Source organism: Octopus sinensis, linkage group LG21 (genome assembly GCF_006345805.1).
Source record: "Octopus sinensis linkage group LG21, ASM634580v1, whole genome shotgun sequence".
Classification (NCBI taxonomy): domain Eukaryota; kingdom Metazoa; phylum Mollusca; class Cephalopoda; order Octopoda; family Octopodidae; genus Octopus; species Octopus sinensis.
The window spans coordinates 33,700,531-33,717,579 of record NC_043017.1 but is presented as its reverse complement, the minus strand read 5'-3'; positions in this window follow the sequence as shown (position 1 = coordinate 33,717,579).

The following is a 17,049-nucleotide window of genomic DNA, read 5'->3' as shown; positions in this document are numbered from 1 at the left end:
TATATTATATATTGAGTTAGCACTTGTAGTAACCGACTAAGGGATAAAATATCCGTGGGTACTATCAGTATCTGTTCCCTATGTTATCCCTGGGAATGGCGTGCAGGAACATGACCATCAATTTCGAAATTCTTCAGTTCAGTCCATTATCACCGAAGATTTGGATATGAGACGCGTGTCTGCCAAGACTGCTTTCGGCTTACCAAAACGACACTCGGGTCTCAGTTGCACAATGGAGTGATCTAGCGACGATCACACGCTACACACCTTCTTTCTAAGTGCTGCTATAAACACCGGAAGTGAGCGAGAACGTTAAAACTTAGCGCGCATGCATAGCAGAGTTTAAGGTCAATCTGTGCCTAGCGGCTTTACTCTGCGTGCTTCAGCTTCGTTACTATGGTAACAGCCCGGTTACTTATTGATCAAACCACGTATATTTGCCTATATATGTAAGTATATATTTCTTATATGTTTGTTTCTGTTCCTTCTCGAGCCATGACTGGCTCATTAGGGCCGGTTTCCCGGTTTCCTTGGCGTATAGGTTCCCCACCTGGACGGGACGCCGGTCCGTCGCAGGTGAGTTGCAAGATGCAGCAGGAAAGAGTGAGAGAAAGTTGTGGCGAAAGCGTCAGCAGAAGTTGGCCATTACCTTCTGCTGGAGCCGCGTGGAGCTTAGGTGTTTCGCTCATAAGCACACACATCGCCCGGTCTAAGATTCGAACCCGCGATCCCTCGACCGCGAGTCTGCTGCTCTAACCACTTGGCCATGTGCCTCCATGTTTGTTTCTGAATATATAATTAAATCATGATTGTGTTTCGCTTTCTTTTTTCATGAAAGATACTCCATCGTTTTCTATGCGGTTTTTATCATTATTTTGAAAGTCTGAAGTTCTAAGCACTGACAGTTGTGCATCTTCGCTTTATTATTTTCTGCGTGAAGTCTTTATTATCAGCCTTTGTTATGTGTTTTCAATGTAGACAAGCCTCATTAGAATGCAAAAAAAAGAGAAGTGAATACCACAATAAATTAAATACTAGGCAATAAATGATATCCGAATAATTTACGAGACCATACTATAGAGAAGTATAGAAACAAACTCAACTTACAGAATGCGATAAACATAAAATAAACTAATCACACAGAATGTATTATATGAATCAAATATAGCTTTATGATAGATTAGATTAACGACTTCTAAAAATAATATATAAGCTCACGAAACTATAGCAATGTGCGTTAAAAGTTTTCATAGACTGTCTATCATTAATAATATATTACAAAATTCAGAAACATTACAAATCTGGTCGACAACCGAATGTATTGCACTGAATGGATTTTGGAGAGGGACGTCGGTTAAGAGATGAAATGTAAACTAGAAGAAGTCATAAATGTCATTACGGAGGCGTAATTGTTAATATGTATCGTAACTTCTTAACGGATGACACAACATTTCCAGCAAATTTGGTTAATATTACATTGAAACTGAAAAACAAAAATTTGTGTGTGTGTGTGTGTGTATACATATATATATATATATATATATATACATACACATACACACATATATATATATATATATACATACACATACACACACATATATATATATATACATATATATACATACTTATATATATATGAGTGTGTGTGTGGGCGCAATGGCCCAGTGGTTAGGGCAGCGGACTCGCGGTCGTAAGATCGCAGTTTCGGTTCCCAGACCGGGCATTGTGAGTGTTTATTGAGCGAAAACAGCTAAAAAGCTCCACGAATCTCCGGCAGGGGGTGGTGGCGATCCCTGCTGTACAACTTTCTCTCACTCTTTCTTCTGTTGGCCTGCTCGCTTAGCCAGCGGGGTGGCGTCATTTGAAGGCTAAAACAATGAGTGCATTGTGACCAGCGATATGTAACAACATCTGATAGCCTGGTCGGTCACACACACCATACCACAGATATATACATATATACGACGGGCGTCTTTCAGTTTCTGTATACCAAATCCATTCACACAACTTAGGTCAGCCTGAGGCTATAGTAGAAGACACTTGCCCAAGGTACCACGCAGTGGGACTGAATTCCGAATACTGCAGCCGGGGAGCAAACTTCTTATCACAGAGCCACGGTTGCGCCTATAAGAAAGATAGGAAACGGTATTCATATAGACTCGTTATACTACAGGTGTATACCAGTATATAAAATTATTATATAAATACAAATAAATGCATTACATATATGAAAATTATATAAATTACCAGTAGCTTCTACACACACATACACAGAGACACACACATACACAGAGACACACACATACACAGAGACACACACATACACAGAGACACACACACGCTCACATGCATATGCATACGCACATGACTGTGTGTCTATGTGTATGCTGTTGTCTGTAATGATGTAAAATCTTGAAGTTTATATAAGTTTTCAATAAGAAATTCTTATTTAATTTTCGAATTCCACTTTCTAATGCATATCAACCTGTTTCCGTTAATATTTCTATATTCATAGATTGATCGATTTATATAGATATACGTTTAGGAGTTTTGAAGATCGATGGATGGATAGAGTAATGAGAATATACAGGTGGAATGTGTTGGATTGTTAAGAGCTAAGCATAAGGGGCGGAATATGAAAAACCATTGTGAAAAGTTCGTTGCTTACGCAAATGTTAACGCATACTTTCCATTACCTAAGTTACATCTGTACAACAATGGGAATTTTCTTGTTAGATAGATAGATAGATAGATAGATAGATAGATAGATCGATAGATAGATAGATAGATAGATAGATAGATAGATAGATAGATAGATAGATAGATAGATAGATAGATAGATATTTTATGCAATATATTGATTTCAAATTTTGGCACAAGGACATCATATTCGGAAAGAGTATTAAGTCAAATACGTCTACCTCAAAATTCCCATTATTTTACAGGAGTACAATAATGGGAATTTCAGTGTTTTGTAATTTAGTCTCAGAAGCCGTTTAAAGAGCTGTGCAAAAGCATTGTGGATTGTCTGGTTTCCTTACCCAATTACAAATTGAATTAATAAGATTTCTACTTTGGCGCTTAGTTACAAATTTCCTTATTGCTACATGCTACGTCTGTGTATACACAATGACGTTCTCTGAAATATGAAGCTATTTATTAGTAAATCATATGTTACCTCTCTCGCTCATATTTCAGAAGGTTTGGAGATGATGTACAGGTATGTTATATATTAGGAGAAATAAGGTATTCAGAAATCTGGATGGTTTTATATTTACAGACATTTATTAATGTGTCACATGTTTTATAAATCATATATTAGCGCTTGCGTCCACTCTAGTGGAGTCTTCAGATTGAAATTTTTCAGGACTATTGTCTATTTTTACAGTATTATTGAGCATGTAGGGATGCAGAGAGATATAAGATAGTACAAGAGGGTGAGGGATGGGGAGAAAGTGAGAGAGTGTGCGCGCGCACACGCGCGTGTGTGCTTCTGTGGCTGAAAGAGGAGGTCAATGGAAAAGAGAAGGAAAGGAAGAAGGAAGAGAGAAAGAAGAAAATGTGTTTACTTTTATACAGCTGGTCAGTTCTTTCAATTGAAAGTGGTTCTTGACTTTTAGAAATGGCAAACCCAGGTGGTTACTCCAAGGGGGCATAAATGTTAATTTTCAAAAAAATTGTCTGGATTTCTTTTTACCATTGTCTTGTGAGAGAGCGTGTGCGTGTGTGTGGGTGGGGTGTTGTGCCTCTGTATCTGAAAGGACTGTCAAGGGAAAAGAGATTGAAAGAAAAGAAGGAAGAGAGGAAGTAGTAATAATTGTGTTGACATATATACCGCTGTTCAATTCTTTCAATCCAATGTTTGATTCCCGTGCTGTTATATATATATATATATATATATATATATACATATGTATAGTACTGTGTATGTGTATGTTTAATACAATTTACTTTACAAAATTGGTCCTTCATCTAGTACAAATTATCAAAGAAATATTTTCAGCCTTTAAGTTTGGGGGAGAACTTTGTTATGAAGTATATTTCCATATTTTTCCTGAAGGAGGTGTCATTCCTTGTTCACTCATAGAAGGAAATGGTCTTAAATTTTCCTTCTCCACATGTATCTAAGTGTTTACTAAGTGTTTACTCAGTGGAATCTCTCGCAGTTCCTCCCGTCGGACATGTTGTCGGGGAATTCTGGCTCGTTGGCATAAAGAATTTCCAGTTTCGCCTATATAATCCTCCTTGCATGTGGGACAGGTTATGCAGCATATTACGTTCTGCGTCTTGCAGATCCCACATCTACCATCTCCACACTCTTTTACAAATAATTCGGTTTTAGTCTCTGATGAGAATTTCGCTCTTGTTAGTTGTTTCTTCAGGTTTTCGTCTTGGCGTTTACTGTTTTTTATGCAATATTTGTTTAATATGTTTCCCATTTTGGGGCTTTGTAGGACTATTGGTAAGATTGAATGTATGATCTGAAACAGGTTGGTAACTCCAGGGTTGTGAGTATTTGTGAAAGGGATTATATTTTCTTTGTTTTTCTTTTTTGGAGTTCTGAGTTGTGTGATCTCCACACAATTGTGGAATTGACCAGCTGTATAAAAGCAAACATATTTTTTCTCCTTTCTCTCCTCCCGTTCCCTTTCCTTCTCTTTTCCATTGACACACCTTTCAGATACAAAAGCACACACACACGCACGCACTCTCTCTCACTTTCTCCCCATCCTTCACCCTCTTGCACTAATATATATCTCTCTCCACACCTACACATGCAATAATACAATAAAAAGAGACAAAAGTCTTGAAACAAATTCATCTGAAGACTCCACCAGAGTGAACGCAGGCGCTAATATATATGATTTATAAAAACATGAGACATATTAAGAAATATCTGTAAATATAAAACCATCCAGATTTCTGAGTACCTTATTTCTTCTAATATATATATATATTATATATATATATATATATATATATAGTGTAATAAATAAAATATATGCATACATACAAACATATATGTACGTACCGACATCTACATGTATATATACATATATAAATATATATACGTACAGGACACTACAAGACGTAAAAATCAACAGAAACGAAAACGGAAAAGCCATTTTGTTACAACAGAAGGATAGAGACGGGGAACAAGACGAAAACGAAAACGGGAAAAACTATTATGTACAGCAGAAAAACGAAGTACAGGACATGCTGCACAAGGAAAAATCCCCTTCATCAGCTGTCGCTAGCAGACATAGCGTGTTTCGAAGGCAAGACAGGGCACGTCTGATCATGCTTGGCCTTCCTACGAGAGAATTAAAATAAAATGACCTCGTAGAGGGGTAAAACGAGCAAAAAAAAATGTAACACAAAAAGGGACGTAACAAAGAACTGCACAAAAAATACAAGAAAAAAATACAAAATTAAAGATACATGTACAAGAAAATACAAAACGAGAATTAAATTACAATACGAGAAATCAAAATAAACAAGAGAACAAACGAAAAAGACGAACGAAGGCCTTTGTTCTGGCGGGGACGAGAAGGTAACTGGCGAGCGCTGGGAAACATGACCTTAAGGCCTGAATGCAACAGCCGAAAGGATTAGCAGTGACGAAAGTGAGGAGGAATTGGATAGAGAGAGAGAGAGAGAGACAGATAGAGGAAGACACGCGGCTAGAGAGAAGGGTGAGGCAGAGAGAGAAAGAGAGAGGGGGGGGCAAAGCAAAGGGAGAGAATTTCGCGTCATTGTAGTAAACTGTAAAACAAACTGGGAGGAATGAGACGGAACGAAGTGAGAATTCGAAAAATCAAAAATTCAAACGAACCCGACGCAAAGCGCTGTCATATATATATATATATGTATATATATATACAGTAAAAACAAAGAAAAAATTCTTTAACACATCTTTAATTATAAGTTACACGTGTTTCCGTACCTTTTCCATTTGCCACGCCAGTTTGCGTGAAAATTCTAACAGAAAAATTATGTAATATAATTAGAGTGGCAATTCCTCAAACTTGTATCAAGCTCATGCTATTACATTGTGCTTCTATCAGACCTTGTTGTAATGAAAGTATCGGGGGGGAAGTAAAAAGGACAAAAATTAAAAGTGCGTATGTGGGACTGGGCTGCGGGGAATAAATTATGTGATGCGGAGTGTCAAGAACATAGATACGTGTGAAGATAGGGGAGAAAGGGAAAGAGGGAGAGGAAAATGAAATGGAAAATGGTGAAAGGGAAGAATCGGAACAAGGAAAAGGAAACGAAGGAATAGGGGAAGAAGGAAAAAGGAGTAAAAAAGAGGAAGGAGAAGAAGAAGAAGAAGAATAAATAGAAGAAGAAGGAGGCGGAGGAGAAGGAGGCGGAGGAGAAAGAGGAGAAGAAGAAGAAAAAGAAAAAGAAGAGGAAGAAGAAGAAGAAGAAGAAGAAGAAGAAGAAGAAGAAGAAGAAAAAGAAGAAGAAGGAGAAGTAAAGGAAGAAGAAGAAGAAGAAGAGGAAGAAGAAGAAAAAGAAGAAAAAGAAAAAGAAGAAGAAGAAGACGAAAAAGAAGAACAAGAACTACAGCAAGAAGAAAGATGGGCATGTGTCAACATCTAGTGGACTCTGTAAGTCCACTCTGTCATTGTTAGATCGTTCCAAGCTCTAACTCTCAATGAATTTTATATTTTGAAAATTTATGGATGCTGCTGTCTCATGAGATTTCCCTATATAGTCGTTAAAAGCACGAAATAAGGAGTAATAAACAGTCCGACAACTGATGAGGAGGTATCTTCTTTTGTAATACCCTGTACATATAGCGTATGTTTTTGGCATTTTGACCTGTACTTATCTCTCGTGTGTTTACGTATTTTTCACTCGTTGGTGATGTCCTGTACACTATGTTTATTATTTTTTTTATTATATAATGAAATGAATAATAACAGACGATGGATAAATGTCAGTTCATTACAGCTGTTTGTTTCGGATTTTAATAGGTGAATGAGTACATTACATCATTGCATGAAACTGTATTTATCAGATGATACCTATAATTTCAAAATCATATAAGAACACTCCATAAACGCTGTGAAGAACACGCCTAGCGGCGTATTTTTTCTCTCTCTGTACAACCTGAATATTTAACAGGACTTTAATTCGACTAAATGTCGTGATCACAGGTTAACCAACCCTACTTGGTGCATATCATTCAAGCAATAAGGATTCTCTCAAGAATCCTTATTATTATTATTATTATTATTATATTATTATTATTATTATTATTTTATTATTATTATTATTATTATTATTATTATTATTATTATTATTCTATGTTTGACTTTTGTTTTACATTTGCACAAGCTGGCTCCAAGTCTCATCCAGAGACCTCAAGAGACAAGTTGGAAGTTCATGTTGGTGTTATGCCTAGGGTACCATATATTTGGTTTTGTATTTAGTGTTGTACTAGTGAATGCCTAAAAAACCATACGAAAATTATGTTTGTTTTAAAACTTGAGATTACATAGAAAGTATTTTGCGTAGGATATGCGCAGTTCCCATGAGCACTATCTTTTGAATTTCTGCCATTTTAGGGTTTCCTGGTATCTGACTTAGGCAGCAATCAGCCCCTTTTGCTATCATTCCAATGACATCTATGACAACGGGTATTGTTTTAGTCTTCAGGTTCCACATTTTGCTGATTTCTCTTTCGAGATCTTTATATTTGCTCAGTTTTTGGTAGGTCATGACAGATACGTTTATTTCGATTGGGGCAGTCATATCAATGAGGAGGCATGATTTTTGTCTGATGTTTTTCAATATTATGTCTGGACTATTCGCATCTATATTTCTGTTAGTTGTAATAGTGAAGTCCCAGAGGAGTGAGATGTGATCATTTTCAAGCACTGGAGGTGGTTTGTGTTCCCACCAGTTTTTATCATGGGGCATGTCCAGGCTTTTGCAAATTACGCAGTGAATATATTGTGCAGATCTCTCATGCCTGTTGAGATACTTTGTAGGCGCAAGGAGACTGCACTTGGAGACATGATCAATGATTTCATTTTGTTGTTGTTGTTGTTGTTATTATTATTATTATTATTATTCAGTAGTTTTATTTTTATAGCGTGCTTCACTTCACTACCGAGCGCAGCTCTGTGTGCCTTGGGTATGTGCTGTGATTTGTTGTGATGCTCTGATGGGTATTGTATGGAAAGTGTTCTGCGTAGGATGTGTTGCAGTGCCTAGTAGTGCAATTTTCTGTATGTTATATGTGTTTGTAAGTCCTGTGTTTTTGTTATGTATTTGTCTGAATATTTTTTTATCATGCCTAATGCACCTACTATGATAGGAATTGTTTTCTGTTTTCAGATTCCACATTCTAGTTACCTCTCTATTTCCGGTCTTTGTATTTTGAGAGTTTCTCCATTTCTTTTAGAGACACGTTGTCATCTCTGCCGGTATTGATACATCAATTAGAAAGCATTTTTTCTTCATGATCTCTGACAACTATATCTGGTCTGTTGGCCGTAATTTCTCTATCTGGTGTATCGGCATATCCCAGAGTATGGTTTGCTTTCTCTTTTTCTGTGACCTTTTCTGGTGTGTGCCTATACCATCTTTTTTTGTTGGTGTTATTCCATAATGTTGGCATAGCTTCCAATGTATGTAGGTTCCAACTCTGTCATGTCTGTGAATATATTCCTTCTTAGCCAGGACTGGGAAGCTAGAGATTTATTATTATTATTATTATTATTATTATTTTTATTATTATTATTATTATTATTATTATTATTATTATTATTATATTATTATTATATTATTATTATTATTATATTATTATTTTCCTTCTTTTCTTCAAATGTTTTTCCGTTTCTCACGAGTGTTTTCTATACACCAAGGGCAAGAAAGCTCATTGTATGCATCCCAGATTACACACGCGCAAATTCACAGATAAAATATGTATTAAAAATAATAAATAACATAAATTCATGAATGGATGTTGTTTTCACAGCGATAGTGCTCTTCTCATACATGAGCCGTTCCAGTTAACACGATTTTTTGCACTTCCTGTAGGGATGGTAAGCCTGGAATCACATTCAGATAGGTTTCAGTACCTTTTTTTTATCATTCATAGAGATCCTACAATCACTGGTACTGTAGTCGCCTTGAGATGCCACATTTCTTCTATTTCTATTAGCAAGTCTTTATATTTACTAATCTTGTCAAATTCTTTCGCCGCCATATTGTGATCGCAAGGAATGCTCATGTCAATTAATAAACACATCATTTTTGTCTGATCTTTTATAATAATAATAATATCCGTTTATTATTATTATTTTATTATTATTATTATTATTGTTATTATTATTATATAGAAAGAGACATTACGTAATGTAAGCGGCTTTGGGCATTGGATTGGCACTTCCTCAGACTTGCATCAAAGTCATGCTAATAAACTCTGCGTCTATCAGACCTTTGCTGTAGGGAAAGTATCGGGAGGAAATAAAAAGGAAACAAATTAAAAGTGTGTACGCAGGATGGGACTGTGGGGAAGAAGTCATGTGACGGGGGATGAAGAGCGTGGGTACTATGAAAATCGGGAGGAGAAAGGGAATGAGGGGGAGGAAAACGAAATAAAGAAGGCGAAAAGGAAGAATCGGAACAAGGAGAAGGAAACGTCGAAGTATTTATAATCGAACGCCACGCAACCTTGACTACTGTAAGTTCTTACATCTTTATATATGCTGTATATATATATGTAGTATGTATATATATAATATATATATGTATGTATGTATGTATATATAATATATATATAATATATATATATATATATATATATATATATAACATGCATACATGCATACATACATACAGAGACACATACATACATACACACACATATGTATATAGAGGGGGAGAAAGGCAGTTAAAAAACCAAGCTACATTTAACACGCTTGCCGTTTGGTTTCTTGACGGCTCTTCTCCCAATTTATATATAATATATATATATATATTATATATATAATATATATATAATATATGTATATGTATATATATATATATATATATATATACGAGAAAGAAGCAACAAGAATGGATAGGTTTTTAGTACGATCGTTTCATACAAGGACAGGTTTTATTAAAAGTTGCAAAGATTACAGCATATAAACGAGTCCCGTACTCATCAGCTAAAATACATGTGAGTTCTCTAGACATCCTAGTGTTTGAGGCTATACTCATGAAGTAATGTAGATAATTAAACAGATTTCTAAAGATCACTAAAGTTCTTTAAAGATGATGTACAGTCTTATCACAGAATTTTTAAAAAAGTTTTAATAGCATCACAGAGAAGGTGACCTAATCCATAGTGCACATATGAATTTCCAGAGATATGATGAGGGATTATATACTCACAGAAGACAAAATCACCCCGCATTACTGTATTGTTAAATCAGTATAGTTTTTTTTTGGTGCATCTAAGTTAGGTACCATATTCAAGTAAATTCATTTAAATTAACTTGAATCTTTATTGCTCTTTGTATATATATATATATATATATATATATATATAATATATATATATATATACATACGATTGTTTTAGGCACCGGTGCAGACGATCATTCCGTCAGACGAGTTAGTGCTTAATAGTAATGGCACACACTAGAAAACATCTCCGAGAGTAATCGGCAATACCCTGGCCTAAACACCATGTAAAGATGAGGTAATCTAAGTATTTTTAGCCGGCTTTTATTCTGGAGGATAGCAAGGTGAGAGGATGGGAGGCGAAGCTACGCTTACAAATGATGGTAATATATTTCGCGAAGAAGTAAAAAGGGACGAATAAAGTGGCTAAATATCTAGAAACAGAGAGGTGGATGAAAACAAACGATTTTTTTTATAATATAAGGAACGTTTAAGGCGGCGATCTGACCGAGTCGTTAGCACACAGGGCAATATGTTGAGTGGCATTTCGTCCGTCTTTGTGTTCTGAGTTCAGATTACGTCGAGGGGTCCACTTTGCTTTCATCCCCTCGGGATCGGTAAAATATATTCCAGTTGAACTCTGGAGTCGATCTAATCGACTTAACCCATCCCCCGAGCTTGTTGTTCTTCTATCATACATTTGAAACTAAAACAAAGAACCTTTGAATAATCAAAGCACATGCAACACAAACCCCTTTATCTAAGCACTTATAAATATGCACAGTATACAGGATAATAGTGCTTCTAAAATAATACATTACGTATATATTACGTACAATAACGTTCAGTACAAACGTACAAGAGTAATCACAAAGACGCAAAAGTGGCTTCTTTTGCTCTAAGCGCATAAAGTTTTTGTGAATGCAGGCAATTAAATTTAAACCACTGAAGAACAGAAAAAGAAAATATCTGTTGTACTTCATTAGTTCCGCAGAAAATATATTTTGATTCCTATTGTAGTGAATTTGCTTCATCTTTTCAAATTTCAAGTAGTTTGTAATATAAGCGTGGCACTCTGAGATAAGGAAACGTAAAGACGTGGTACTCACGCATATCTTATGAAAGGATAGTAGCAGAATACTAATAGGGCATACATTAAGAAACATTAAACCGAAACATTATTTTACGTGATGAATATGAAATACTGTATTAATTATCGGCATTGCAATACCAAATGCCCTGAGAAGAGAAGAAGCATTTTATCACTAATTGATAAATTTAAATCTGCATTCCATGCGTTTCCACAGAATTCAATTTAGATTACAACCGTTAGCATTGCTAAATAGAAAACAATAGCAATACATCTAGGTCTTACAGCGAAGAAATCCGATGCTTCTCTATTCGTTGTGATGTTTACGTTGATATGGGATTGGAAAAAGCGTGACGAACTCATTATCGAAAGCAATTTCAATTAATACATTACTGCGTTGCTGGTGGAGAAGAGTTTTAGAAATAAATTTATATTTTAAAATGAATGCTTCCTTGAGTAAACAATTCCCAGTAACAGTTCTTATACAATCATTAACCCTATCTTTTTATGCCTTACCAATATGCTAAACTTTCGGTGGTAAGGAATAAAAACAGGGTTAATGCAACACACTTCAGATTGAAGTCTTAGAGGAGTTGCATCTTACTGATATCTTTACAATAAAATTTACATTAAGATGATATCGTGTTATACGTAATTCTTGCAGATGCATTGTAAAATCAATAAGAAGGATAACTTCAAATTAAGCAACGTCAAACAAGTGACACTATTTATCCAAATTGTACCAGATAAAAATTGATTGATTATAGGCCAGGACGCTCTTGTCTTGGCATTAAAACTGTAAAATTGCCAAATTACTTATCAATTAGTTAGTCACTCCAATGTTGTATTATCTCTTTGGCATGTCCATGATTACAAAATATACCTTAAACTGTTGCAAGTATTAATTTAAGTATTGCCAGTACACAGATAGAAGTACACTCTTTTTCGGGGCCCGCTGATATAAAGCTACTCTGATCTTCTTAAAGTTCTTAATATTTAACTTTGTGTTGTAAAGAACCGCAGTCATTAAAACTATTTAGGAACAATTGATTCAGTACAGACTGAATTGGTATTCGTCATTGTCACGTATCGTACACTCTTGCAATGCGTTGATATTACTACAACGACAGTCTTCCCAGTAAAGCGCGAGTTACCCATCGCAGGAATCAATGGCGTTACCTCGTTCTGATTTTCTCATGGTGTTTTCTTGGCAGAGGTACAGTGGGATATTTGTCAGTCTTTCTCCACTCGGTGGCCGTTGGCACACGGGAAGATCATACGGCTTTCGGCAGGTCTTGACCTTAGCGCTGCTGGGTGTCAACAAACCTTCAGCAGAAGTGAGAGGGCGCTTCAGTCGCCGATTATCCAACAGATTAGTATTACACATTGAGTATAAACATTTCAATAGTGTATTCAGTGTTAGATGAGACATGACTTGCTGGATTTTAGAGAAATAAAGGTTACTGCCGAGATTCGGGAGGGAATTAGGAAAACTAGTACAATATTCTAGTTCAGCTAGTTGCGTTTCTTGACGTTCAATGTTCAAATGCAGGCAATACATAACATTTTAGGCAATAAGCTGGCAGAATCGTTTGCACACCGGGCAAAATGCTATACGGCATTTCGTCCGTGTTTAAGTTCTGAGTTCAAATTTCTCCGAGATTGACTTTGCTTTTCATCAGTTTAGTGTCGATAAAATAAGTATCAGTTGAGCACTAGGGTCGATGTAATCGACTACCCCTCTCCCACCAAATTTCAGGCCCTGCGTCTATCGTAGAAAGAAATATTAATTTAACCATCCCCCATGCCATGCTTGCTAAAATACCTTAGTTTATAAAAGCCACTGTATTCTTTTATATGTAGTTTCAACATATCCAGAAAACCATTCCCATTGTCATACTTGCGATCGCTTTCTCATGTTTTCCCATAATTCTACAGTTAGCTGGTCAAGAAACCAAAGAGTGTTTAATTTATTATTTTGCTGGTTCAATTGACGAACGTCGCTAGAGATAGGTTTCCAACAGTTTCACATCAGTTGTAGCGAACAGAGTGACATAAATATCTGAAACGGAATAGAAGACAACTATTGCAAGGGATTTTGCTACAGACTTGCCGATAATAGTATTTGTCGCTGAACACACACACACACCGACACACACACACGCACACACACACACGCATATATATACATATATATATGTATATATACATACATAAATATATATATATGTATGTATATATATATACATACATAAATATATATATATTATATATATATATATATATATATATATATATATATATATATATATATATATATATATATATATATTGCCCAGAAAACGGGTGTGGTATTCTCACCTTTATAGGACAATGTATTTCGCTAAAGTGAAGAAAATTTTACACAAACCTAGTAGAAACTTAATGCAATCTGGCATTTCAACTAATCCGTGTTCCGAAAGACAAAAATCTATGTCGAAACTCCCGATACATGCACATTTTACCTCTTATGCAAATAATCAGGAACCTCGCTTGCCACATCAAATAGTATACAAAGTATCATATGAAGGAAGGCCGAGCACAGTGATAGCAGGAAGTCAGCTAGGCCATAAATCAGGTAGAAGTAGTATGAAAGGTATAAAAGATACAAAAGACATACAATCGCATACATACAGAGGCATGCTAGGAAGTGATATAACAGATGTGTCCCTTTGGGCTGTTAAAATGGGAAATAAGAACGCTCGATGTGTTTAATTCGGTGGAGAGAGGTAAAAGCTTGTAAAACTGGATAATCAATCCAAATAGAGCAGTGTTTTCAGATCGATATTAGAAACTGATACAGATGCTTGCATTTAATGAAAATTTCGGATCTATAATTCAGTAGAGAAGTTCTTTCGAAGCTTGCATCTCCTTGTCCCACTAACGTATGGCGGGGGACATTCTATTATGTATCACTTGGTAGAGTGTGGAATATTGCTGACCTTAAGAAACCAGATATAGTGGTTTTTTCTTGTCCACATATCGGAATGTAGACTGATGGTTGGCATATCTTTATTTTAAAGTTACTTTCTCAGAGACCAATATATCTTTTCTAATCAATATTCATACATTGAAGTTGGAAATTTTTCTTACAGAATAACTATACGAACATGCTAGAATTTTAGTTTAGACTGGACGCACATAGTGTCAAATAATTTTCAACATCAAAAGGAAAGACAGGCAATAGGTAATGCTAAAAATAACTCCGAAGTGGTAGTCCAATTCCACAGCTTTATTCAAAATGAGTAGAAATATATATATATCAAAATTAGGTTTAACAAATACATAAAAATATATATCAATGAATTTATTTCTTCTTTTCAGTATCTAATAAAATTTATTTTCAGTGAAATTTGTTTTTTTAGAATCTTATTTCAACTTAATTGAACGATCTTAACCATGTTAATTTTACAAAGTGATTGTTTTTGATGATTAATCGTAAAAAATATTTTCCATCATTAGTTTTAACCTTGAAACGAACGTTATTTTGAATGTTAACATTTTGGAAAAAGAAATTTACTTATGTTGTCAGTAAGGTCAACAATAATATCACACATACTGGAAAAAAACAGACGTAAAAGGAAGATAAATAAAACTCGAAAGCATTATATAAATGTTTTACTAGTAGAGGTCGTTGTAATGTATATTGAATAATAGAAAATAAATAAGAGCAAATTATTTTATTCATAAAAGAAAGTAATGGCGTAAAACTGGGGAATAGCCTTTCAACTGTGTAACCAATTTGAATCTAGAGTCTACAGTGTTCATATAATGAATACACATTAAAGCAAAAACATAAAGTAGAAAACTTTATATCTTCTGACTGTTAGCCTTACTCCAATGTTCACAATATCGAGTTAGTTTACAAATTTTCAGAACACTATATCAAATATAAATTTACAGAACACTTTATCTCTAAAACAAATTATAGCATGTTAAAGAGACAAAAATATAAGTGGATAGTATTACTTCCCCCACTTTGTCTGCCATAGTATTCATACAAATATTACTTGCCTTAAAAGTAAATGGATCATCCGTCAGTTTCGTCGATGACTATTCCGTTTGTTCGATCAGCTTATCTATCATATTAGTACACTATGTAATAAAATTCTGGAAAACTTTTGTTTATCCTAATTTTTAAAACCTTTATCATGCAAATTTTCGCGCTGATTCCGAAAAAGATCTTAATTTTTCTCAACCGTCGACCTTTGCTGAGATATATGAAATTACGCTAATTATTAACAAATGTAATGATTAGGGTGCCCATAATTTGGGCTGGCGAGGGAAAATCGTGTTTTTGATTTAATCTAAACTTCAAATGAATGACCATGGTACCCAACAGGTACGCTAATTTCATTTCAGTCTGATAAAACTGATGGACTATAAATCGGCACGAACTTTCCGACAACCCAATATAGATATATATGTATGTATGTGTGTAAGTAGGTGTGTGAATGTACACACACAAACACACACACACACAGACATAATAAAGGCGACTGGAAGAAATTGAAAATCAAAAGAGGAAATAATTCACCATTACTCTAAGTGACCAAGGATGCAAAGGGTACCTGTATTGCTAGAAATAGGAATCAAAGACTCCTTAGCCACAGAAATCGCATGTTCTATTTGACCTGACAGAGAAGACAGTAAATATAAATCTTACGGTAGGGAGCTGTTGTTACCTCTGTCAGTTCAAATAGAACATGCGGCATTTTGTGGCTAAAGAGGTTTTGACTATTATTTCTAGCAATGCTGTTGCCCATTGCACCCTTGGTCACTTTAAGTGATGGTGAATTATTTTCAAATTCTTCCAGCCGATATATGTTTGTGTGTCTGTGTATAAACACAGACACACACACACACACAGACACACACACACACACCACACACACACACACACACACATATATATATATATATTATATATTGTTGTTGTTGGTACTCCGTCGCTTACGACAACGAGGCTTCCAGTTGATCCGATCAACGGAACAGCCTGCTCGTGAAATTAGCGTGCAAGTGGCTGAGAACTCCACAGACATGTGTACCCTTAACGTAGTTCTAGGGGACATTCAGCGAGACACGGCTGACCCCTTGAATTACAGGCAAAACAGAAACAAGAAGTAAGAGTGAGAGAAAGTTGTGGTGAAAGAGTACAGTAGGGTTCACCACCATCCCCTGCCGGAGCGTCGTGGAGCATTTAGGTGTTTTCGCTCAATAAACACTCACAACGTTCCGTCTGGGAATCGAAACCGCGATCCTATGACCACGAGTCCGCTGCCCTAACCACTGCCTCCACAATATACATACATACATATATATATATATATAGGCACGCACACAAACATATGCGTGTGTGCATATCTGCACCTATGTATGTACGTATGTATGTATATATGTGTGTGTATGTGTGTGTGTGTGTGTGTGTGTGTGAATATAATGTAAATGCATTTGGATAACAAACCGTGAATAAATATAATATTGTCTTAAAGAACTCGCAG